The following is a 10,929-nucleotide window of genomic DNA, read 5'->3' on the forward strand; positions in this document are numbered from 1 at the left end:
AGCGATGTATGCTATAATATATGTGTATATATACTGGTGTACCTGTGTACCTGTATATCTTACCTATTGGTGTGTATACAATATATACTCACATATATACCATGAACTACTACTGGTCGATATTCACTGTTATTACAAGTCAATATTGTACTTTTATTATTCCAATTATACAGCATCTTAAACGTATGAATTAAATAGTAACTTTTCCTTTTGTGGCTTTCATAATAATAATAATAATAATAATAATAAAAGTGATTATTGATAAAACGCACATTCCACTCGTGTATACTCATGGCACAATCGTCAGCTCTCTGCATATTATATATATACTGTAACAAGTTAATATATAATGTATATGTTTTTATTTGTGACTTGAATGATTACAAGCTCTTTGGGTTGGTTCAATGTAGGAGAAAGCTCCTTTACGCGCTTGGACTATTGAGTTAGACCGAACAAGTTCATAGATTGTGATCAAAATGTGGTGTCATAACACCGATCCATTACAGACGTCGTGTACGAGGCGTGGCATGCGTGCTCTATATAGGTCGATGGACACTTCATCATTATAATAATATTACATAGACGTCCACGTAGATTCCGGTTGTCACTTGTCCCGTTAGCGACGGGGGGGGGGGGGTCTGACAAGAATAGTTGGCCTAGTCTTTCGGATGGGAAGAAAAACAAAGTACTCCCGTGCTCACACAAAGCGACAGTTCGACTGGGCTTGATAATAACTGTAATTGTATTCCATAAAATTGTAACCTGTAAATTAGTTCATTAGAGAGGTTGAGGGATCACGGTGGCTAAGTGGGTAAGACGCTGGCTCGCTAGCCTGGAGGTCGGGTGTTCGATCCCTGCATTGCCCGAGAAAGTTCATCCAGATTTTCCGGCGTGGTTTCCCCTTGTCAGTGATGCAGGACGGAGGACCTGACAAGGATAGCTGTCTAGTCGTGCGGATGGGGCAAAAAATGGAGGTCCCATGTACACATTGGCGTGCACGTAAAATATCCCTTGGCAGTTGGAATTCGATATAAGAATAAACCGTAGTGCCGCTGCCCGAGCAAAATTTCCCTCATCGCACACTGTATGCCCGTCTTCATTAGCCCGGTTTAGGAGCAGAACAGTAGGACGTTAAACCCCATTTCATTTCATTAGAGAGGTTGGTTACTCTTTACGGATGTTATATTGGGAACCTTTCCTAGCAAACAGGCGTTTGGATGGTCAAATGGTTAGCGCGCGCCTTGTATCATAAGGTCTGTTTCGATTCCACGGTCGCCTGTCCAATCGCGTGGGTTTTCATTGCAATAAAATTCAATCATGTGTTAGTCCCGAAATGACCTAGTTCGTGTGGAATATATCTATTAAATATTGAAGTTTTGATCTCGTATATGTTTCCTCCCATTTCTAAATAAATCTTATTTCGAATTTCTAATTGCAAATGTTACAAGTATGTACTAAATTCAATAAGACTGATGGTCACGCTAACCAACAAGCGTTCCACTCCACTGCCCTGGTACGTTAGCATTAACCTTTAATCCGCTATTATCCCCGATGTCCTTTATCAAGGTTAATTGGATTATGTATTAGACATGAAATTATATTTTTAATGTTTCAATCCTATTAGATACACCACAATAGTCCAAGGCCTATAGTAAATAACATTATAGTTCCATACTAAATAACATTTGGTACCAAATTATAGTAAATAACATTTAGTACGAGACTTTTAGCAAATAACATTCAATCCCAGACTTATAGTAGGTAACATTCAGCAATATAGTAAAAACATTTAGTCCAAGACTTATAGTAAATAACATTTAGTCCCAGACTTACAGTAACTTCTAGTCCCAGACTTATAGTAAATAACTTCTAGTCCCAGACTTAGAGTAAATAACATTTAGTCCAAGGCTTATAGTAGATAACATGCAGCCCCAGACTTATAGTAAATAGCAATTAGTCACAGGCCTATAGTAGATAACATTCAGCCCTAGAAATATAGTAAATAATATTTAGTTCCAGGCCTATAGTAGATCAAATTGAGCCCCAGACTTACAGTAGATAACTTTTAGTCCCCGATTTGTAGTAAATAAGATTTAGTCTCAGACTTATAGTAAATAATATTTAGTCCTAGGTCTGTAGTAAATAACATGCCGTCCTAGATCTGTAGTAAATAACATTCAGTCCCCAAATAGCCTTTACAATATGTCCTTGTGAATGACGAACCAACATATGTCACCATATATACATGATAATACACCCAGCAACATCAATTCAAGCAGTTGTCTTATGACATCATACCGTAGGTGGGACCATATGTTAGTCTCAACATTACGAGGAGTAAAATCCCTTTTTTTGTCGTTGCAATAGATGTATGCTTACTTCCCAGCAGCTGTCTCATTACACCATAATATGGTAGGTGGTGAACACCACTGCTCGGGCAACATTCGTTCCCTTACATAACCATGGGACAATAAATTACAGTATGTTGGTCTCAACATTACGAGACGTTAAATCCAATTTCTGTCCATTGTCCAGCGTTTAGTCGTTCTGGTGGGACAAAAACCCAAGGTCCCGAGTTCATGTTGGCTTGCATGAAAAAGAACCTTTGTCAGTTGGAATCCGAAACAAGAGTAATTTGCAGTCCGCTATCCGGGCAACATTACTACTGTAGGACGTTAAACCCCATTTCATTGCATTCGATTGCCATGGATGTATACTCACTTGTCAGCCTGGATCATCCCGTTAGGTGTTTGTGATGTTGCTTTGCGATATGTTCGTATAGGTAACAGTGTGGACATTTGTGTGGAAATGTTTTGTTTTCTAATTCCCTATTCTGTATTTATATGATATTTTTTTATAGCGCCATTTCCACAAACAGTGCTCAAAGGCGCTTTACAAAAAAAAAATAAAAAAATAAAAGTAAAATAAATTGAAACTCAAAATGTGTGTTGATTTAAATAGGATACAATTATTAAATGACACAGATAAGTAATCATAAGCTGTTATTTTCAGACTCATTTTATGAATTACTTTAAGAACAATCTTAAAAATCATCCTAAGTTTTAATATGCACTGTTTGTCATGTCGGTTATTGGTTCAGCAGTGCTCTGGAAATTCAATCAGCTATGCGAACTGTTCAGATGACAAACGCATCTGCAACAAACACCATATACTACTGTTGTGTTTAACTTGTCTATGACACATTCTTATTTCGTGAGGAATACCTGGCACAACTGAACGATGCCCTTATTTCCATTCAGAATCGTAAGTGAGTTTCACTGGAAAACCCATACTAGCTCATAGGGTGATAGATGACAATAACCCAAATATTACGTCAGATGTACATTAACAATTGTTGCTACTTCCTTGATCCAGCAGTTTGTATACACATAATTTAAACGACATGTAGTATTTTATAACATAGGTGCGTCAATTGTTTAAGAACATGAAGGAAAGAGACAGATAAACGGGGTTTAACGTCCATTCGACACAAACTAGGCCATTTAAGAACTAACACCTGGTTCAATTTCATTCCAATAGCAGTGGGGGGAACATGCGGGACCCGGAGAAAACCCATGATGTTGGACAGGAGACCCTACTCATTGTCACGTACAAGCGGGTAATCGAAAATACGCCAATTGACTAAATGACAGACCTTCTGATTCGGCCATCCAACCCTCCAACATGTAGGAAGGCATATCATACAGACGTTCGGGTGGGAGGTATAACCGATAACCTGTGCAGATACCGGAACCATTGGCAATTGGAATTCGACGAATAGTGGATAGAAACGCTTTTCCCTGAACAAAATATCATGGAAAGGAAAACGTATAGTCGTTCGGATGGTATGGAAAACCGAGGTCTCGTGTACACATGGGTGTACACGTAACAAAACCGTTGGCAGCTTAAATTCGATATAAGAGTAGGTCGTAACACCGCTGCCAGGGCAAAACATCTTTTATAGCACATTGTACGGCGTACATCCGTCTTAATAGCCCGGACAGCGCAGAAAAGTAGGACGTTAGACCTCACTTTATTTCAAAACTTACTCGTATGTAAACCTGTCTTTACAGATAAATATCAATGTTTTTCCACTCATTATAATATTTCAAGTATAAAATAGAGCAATAGCGTCCACCCCCACGTAACGATATAATAACAAAGTCGACCCTTAGTTTGTGACGGTTAAAAACTATATTTATGACACCCCCACAAATTAATGTTAGTACATTACATATTAAAGCCTTGAAGGTGAAATAACAAATGTACAGAAGGTTTATACCGGTGCATTATGACACGATTATTATACGTTCTATTTGACAGGCTCCTTTACTCCTACACACAGTCGACTTTAAAATATTAACAGCTTACAGTCAAATGTTCAAAATACTTTTTCTTTACAGCCCCTCCCTCTTCAACTTCATCCTTCTCGTAAAACGTCTGGTATGGGGTTTAACGTCCTCCTGGGCTTATGAAGACGTCACACAGTATTCTGTGCCCGGGCAGCGGCCCTACTGCCTACTCTTGTATAAAATTCTAACAGTCAAGGGATCCTTCAAGTACACGTCAATGTGTACGCGGGACCTCGGTTTTTCGTCTCATCCGATGGCTAAACTTCTTCTAGTATTCCGAATCCCTGCACCTTTAAGAACCACCAACACGCATACCCCATATGACACTTTCTTTTTAGTGGACGTTAACCCCCCGCCTCACCCCCCCCCCCTCTCTCTCTCTCTACGTAAGTAGGATCGAAAGTCTAACCTTGTGGGTTTTCACCGGGACCTCCGACCCCCCCAACCTCTAAATATCCGTACACGTAAGCGATTTCATGAAATGGGATTGTAGCATATGCCGAGTGGACTTTAACCCCCCCCCCCCCTCTCATAACATAATATCCAGGTGGTATGAGGTATGATGCAGGGATCGGCTCTTTCACCAACACTATTACATTGTTGATTTAATAACATGTAATGTTCATAATTCATAAGCACGGATTTCAATTCAGATAGTTTTATTATACAGATATAACTGTCGTCACATTAACCTTTATATACTTGTGCTATCCACATATAGTATGTACACTAAGCAGTGTGATCGTAATGTATTTTATAATAATCAATGGAAGCCGCGGTGGTTAAATGGGTAAGGAGGTCTCGAGTTCGATCCCGATGTTGGTCGAAAAAGTTTATTTGGGGTTTTCCGGGTTGCTCCCCCTTGTCAGTGGTACAGGACGGGGGGATTTTCAAGGGGCAACGTATAGTCCACGTAAAGGATCCCCTGATATGAGAGTAGGCCATAATTTCCCTTATAGCATACTGTATGCCCGTCTTCATTAGCCCAGTCGGAGCAGAACAGTATGGCATTTCATTTCTTTTATATACTAATCGAAGAATCATTTATTATACAGTAAGTGCAGGAGAACCGCACCACGCATAAACAAAACCCACAAAAAAAACCGTGGACAGGAATCAAATTAAACACAGAAATTTAAAATGATAAACAACAAACGCATCTATCAAATTAAGTGAAAGGGTCCGGTGAATGGCGACTAGCCACTATAATGCCATAGGCTTCACTCGAATTAAAACAAACTCAGAAAAAAACAGAGAAATACTTAGCTTCTGTTGACATACCCCGCCTCATGCGTTGATGATCATTTGGGAGATTTTGAATCCTTTTCAAACTACAATATTGTGAAATGAAATGAAATGAAATGGGGTTTAACGTCCTACTGTTCTGTTCCTAACCTGGGCTAATGAAGACGGGCATACGCCATACAGTGTGCTATGAGGGGAATTTTGCCCGGGCAGCGGCGCTGCGGCCTACTCTTATATCGAATTCCAACTGCCAAGGGATGTTTTACGTGCACGCCAATGTATACACGGGACCTCGGTTTATCGTCCCATCCGAACGACTAGACAGCTGTCCTTGTCAGGCCCTCCATCCTGCATCACTGACAAGGGGAAACCACGCCGGAAAATCTGAATGAACTTTCTCGGCTAATGCAGGGATCGAACACCCGACCTCCAGGCTAGCGAACCAGCGTCTTACTCACTTAGCCACGTGATCCCCCTCACAATATTGTGAAAGTTGAATATCTAAAAGGAATATCAATCCAAATGTGGTTCAGATCCTTTCAGTATTTGATAGATTGTGGATCCTTTACAAACTATAATATTGTGAAAGATGCACGTCTAAAAGGAATCTACATCCTCTGCAGACGATATAAACAAACAAGCGTCACCTATAAAACATTTACAAAGCTCTAAATTCACAAAATATGATCTGGGCACACGGTGACCAGGGTGCCTCGTTAAAAAAAGAAGGTATTTTGATACGAAGTTTAATCTAGATGGTGTTACAATGTACCTGCTTTCACCTTTACAACAACTATGTAAATAACATCGAGTTACTTATTCAGTATTCGTCACTTATCCTGACCTACATGTAATAATAATTGCTATCGTGATTGAGCACAAAAAATATAGTACTTTCAACAAAAATGTGACGTTCGTCAGAAAAACCGGAAAGGTGTCTATCTTGAAAACTTAGTACGTTGTTTAGGTCCCACATTTGTACGTGACAAGGAGCATAGTAATATGCCTAAACTTAACCGTTTCTTCTTCGGATCCTCCTGTTTCCTCCCACTGAAAAAAATCCTACACAAGCGAATCATTAAAATGTAACTGTACCATATTTTAGTCCCCCAATAACCTAGTTCGTGTCGATTGGATATTAAACCCAGTTGCTTTAATCCTTCCTAAGACAGCGTATAATCTTGATTGCACGTTTTATATTTGTAGAAAGTGAGTGGTTTGCATATACGTATTCAGTTATTCTCCATCCAATATGACCTACATGTAGTTGTACATATCTAACTATATGTATCGTCTTCGGCACAGATTTATACAAATAATATTCACGTGTACGACTTGACACTGTCTACAGATGTTTTATACGATTTCAGTAAGTTTATTGAATGTCGATTGTGACGAGTTTTATTAAGTGATATTTGTTCTTCTGGAAAGGAGAAAATGGAGTTTAGCGTCCTACTCTTTGGCACCAAGCGAACAAATGAAGATGAACATACACCCGGGAGTGAGCTATTAGGGGAATAATCCCCCGGTTCATTATACTCTTATTTCGATTACCAACTCCCGGGGGTTCTATAAAGTGTTGTGAATGGTATACACACACACACACACGTTCGTCACATCCAAGAGACGAGACACATTTCTTTATCAGGCCCCCCGCCCTGCATCACTGACAAGGGAAATGTGTATAATTATTGGCTTGAAAGACCTTTGTCCTAAAGTTCGAACGGTGAATTATATTTTCTTTGCCCCCATGAAGGATATATTTCGGATTCGGAGTTCCCAACCTCAGATTCCCTGAAATACCTGGTGGTTGTATTAGTTGTTTTAGTAATGAGAGGTCCACCTATTACTACTTAATTCTAACTCGCGTGATATTTAATTCGTATCTACTTGATTGACATAAGGTGACCCAGGGACAATGGCCACTAGCACAAATGTGATGTGTAAGCTATATGAGAAATGGTATAAGGTGTTCTATAGAGAGATACAGGTGATTCACAAGAACCAGTAGTCGATCATTCATAAATCACATCGTTACCTGTCTTGGTATGAGACATGGTATCAGGTGTTCTGTAGAGAGATACAGGTGATTCACCAGAACCATTAGTCGATCATTCATCAATCACATTGTTACCTGTCTTGGTATATGAGAAATGCCATCAGGTGTTCAGTAGAGAAATACAAGTGGTACCCCAGAACTAGCGATCATTCATACATTACATTGTTACCTGTCTTGGTATATGAGAAATGACATCAGGTGTTCAGCAGAGAAATACAAGTGGTACACCAGAACTAGCGATCATTTATACATCACATTGTACCTGTATTTGTAAAGCATTCCTACATATTCATTGAAGAAAAAAAAATTCGAACACCTTTTGTAGCTTTCATTCATAAATAACCAAACCTTATTCATGTATTCTATTTATGCTCCCTTTTAATATCAGTGTCGTGGCCATATGAATGATCGTATTGTATAATTGTTAATAATATATGCAATAAAGTCAACTCCTGGTGTATGATCAGGTACTCAACAAATCTGAAATCTGTCCCTCTTATAACGAAAATATAATTGTGGGTACGTATTGGGGGCTCATTATGTGAAGGTGCGTGGTGCAACATGAAACAAAATATAAATATTTTGGTGAACTCATAAGAACTTTCCCTGAAGAGAGAGAGGGGGAGAGAGAGAGAGAGAGAGAGAGATGGGGGGGGGGGGGCTCTATCAGATCGTGTCTTGTTAGAGACGAACAAATTTGCCTAATTGGTAGATGATTCAATAATCACAGATCAACAGAAGTGCAAACAGTTCGACGTTTCGGGTATCTCGACCTTTTTTTTTGCATCCGGCATCGATACAGATCTAATAGCCAGTCCAACCTGTAGTACATTTTAAGGGCGTGTTGTCGCTCCTATTTTCCTTTCATATGTTTAAATTTTACATTAAAAATGGCAGCTTTTGTGGTTATATATTATATTGTGATAGGATTTTCAGGTGTGGTTTCCACTTTGTCAATGATGCGGGGGGGGGGGGGGGGTGGCGAGTGTCCGGCAAGGACCGGTGTCTAGTGGTTCGGATGGTGTAAAAACCAAAGATCCCGCGAACACATTGTCGTGTACATGAAAAAATACAAATATTTCCCAGTTGGAATTCCAGCTGTCCGGGAAACATGTCCCCCATAGCACAATGTGCGGCGTGTTCCCGTCTTCATTAGCCCAACTGGATCAGGAAAGTAGTAGGTTAAACCCCATTTCATTTCGTGGGGATAACGGTACATTTACAGGGGACGCCAAACATAAAACACGTGATATAGTGGACTAACAGACAGCTAAAGTTGACAGTTTGTATCTGTGAACGCTCGGGGCTGATTATTTCACGGTTCCCTCGTTTCATTTATGGTCAACGTAATACGAGATTACTTGTCAGTCAATAATTATATTCTATTGTTCTGCCATTATTAAATAATAATAACCCGTTTATCGACCCTTCAACGGCCCTTTATAGTAGCCTTTAACGACCCAAATAATCGCATTTTCGACTTTCAAAATATCATAGCCTGTGGTTTTTGTTTTTCTTGTTCAAGTGGAGAATAAAAGAATTCTATACGTTAAACTGTAGGTGATATTATTCAATATTTAAAGCGATTTAGGTGGTTCGATTGTTTGAATCCTGCAAAAGAAATTATATCACTGAGTTCAGATCGCATTGGAGAGAGAGAGAGAGAGAGAGAGAGGGGGGGGAGGGGGATTGTAGACGTCCACTGGAGCCTACTACACTTGATTCAACGAAGGAAATTATATCATTGCATTCAGACCTGGTGGTATTTATAAGGGAATAACCTCTCAACAAGATTTGGGGACTAACATAATTATTCTTGTTAGGCGACCTGTAATGGGTTGTCTATACTGTTCAAAACAAGTTGGGGATATTGAAATGCAAATACCTATGCAGGTTGTGATATGATACATAGTCATGGACACTTGACATGCTTTGAGAGTATGTTCACGGATGAAGAACTTATCGCCCCAACAGAACCACTGAGCTGCACATGCGACACGCCATAGCGCCATACTCGTGGGAGGGGTTCATTGTCAAATTTGACACTTCAAGAAAGGGTTGATGAAAACTGCCCCGTGTTGGTTTATCTATCCATGTTTGCTTTCCTATCGGTTCTTGCATAAGATTTACTGTTTAGTGTATCTTTGCTTTAGTGTGTTACGTTTAATTTTATCGGGAGATGTGTTCGTCGACGTCAACGTCAACCGACAACACTGCAAGAATTGGCCGTGGCACTGCAAGAGGAGTGGGACAGATTGCCCCAAGTCGTGATTGGGCTTTTGATTAGGAGCATGCCACGACGAATTGCTGAATATCTGAAGATTGTTGGAGCAATTATTATTATTAAGACAAAAATCAAAAACGTCCATTTTCACTTTTGACGGTGTATCTCTTTGCGAGTGAAATGGGGCCGTGAGATAAGCCGCCCATATGAACTGTTTATGTTCATGTGTAGGCAATTGGCCTGTTATTAACATACACTGGTTACCTCTAATAAAAACAGCAGTGCATTGCTGCAGTTTTTTTTATTATTTCTGAATATCCCCTACATTTTTTGAAGAGTATATATAATCTAACGTGAACGTTTTAATAGTACCTTTTTCCGACGTGGTTTCCCTTTGTCAGTGGTGCAGGACGGAGGGCCTGACAAGGAGAGCTGCCTAGTCTTTCGGATGGTACGAAAAACCGAGGTCCCGTGTACAGATTGGCGTGCACGTAAAAGATCCCTTGGCAGTTGGAATTCGATATAAGTGTAGGTCATAGGGCCGCTGACCGGACAAAATTTCCCTCATAGCACACTGTATAGCGTATGCCCGTCTTCATTAGCCCAGTCGGAGCAGAACAGTAGGGCGTTAAACCAAATTTTATTTAATTTCATTTAATAGTAAGTGCATGCAGGTGGGCCGCACACTAACACAACACCAATAAGACAAACCTGTGGACACGACATAAACTACACAGACACAAAATGATACAGTAAATGAACCCGAGAGTCCGCCGTAATGGTATAGACTTTACTCAAAATGAAAAACAAACATACAATATATAAACAACAATTTTTGTAACGATATTAGAAGAAAGAGCCAATAGAATTAAATCGTTAGCTCCAAAACTTGTATATGGTTTCGATTCCCCGCTTGTACGTTACAAGGGGTCGGGTCGCCTGACCAATCTCGCAGGTTATCCGGGTTCTTCACGTTCCTCCCATATTAAATACGAGCAAGCAATTTGTAGTATTTGTGTAAGCAATACCACGAGAGGCAATGGATGGGG

This window comes from Patella vulgata, chromosome 1 (assembly GCF_932274485.2).
Source record: "Patella vulgata chromosome 1, xgPatVulg1.2, whole genome shotgun sequence".
In the NCBI taxonomy this organism is placed as follows: Eukaryota; Metazoa; Mollusca; class Gastropoda; family Patellidae; genus Patella; species Patella vulgata.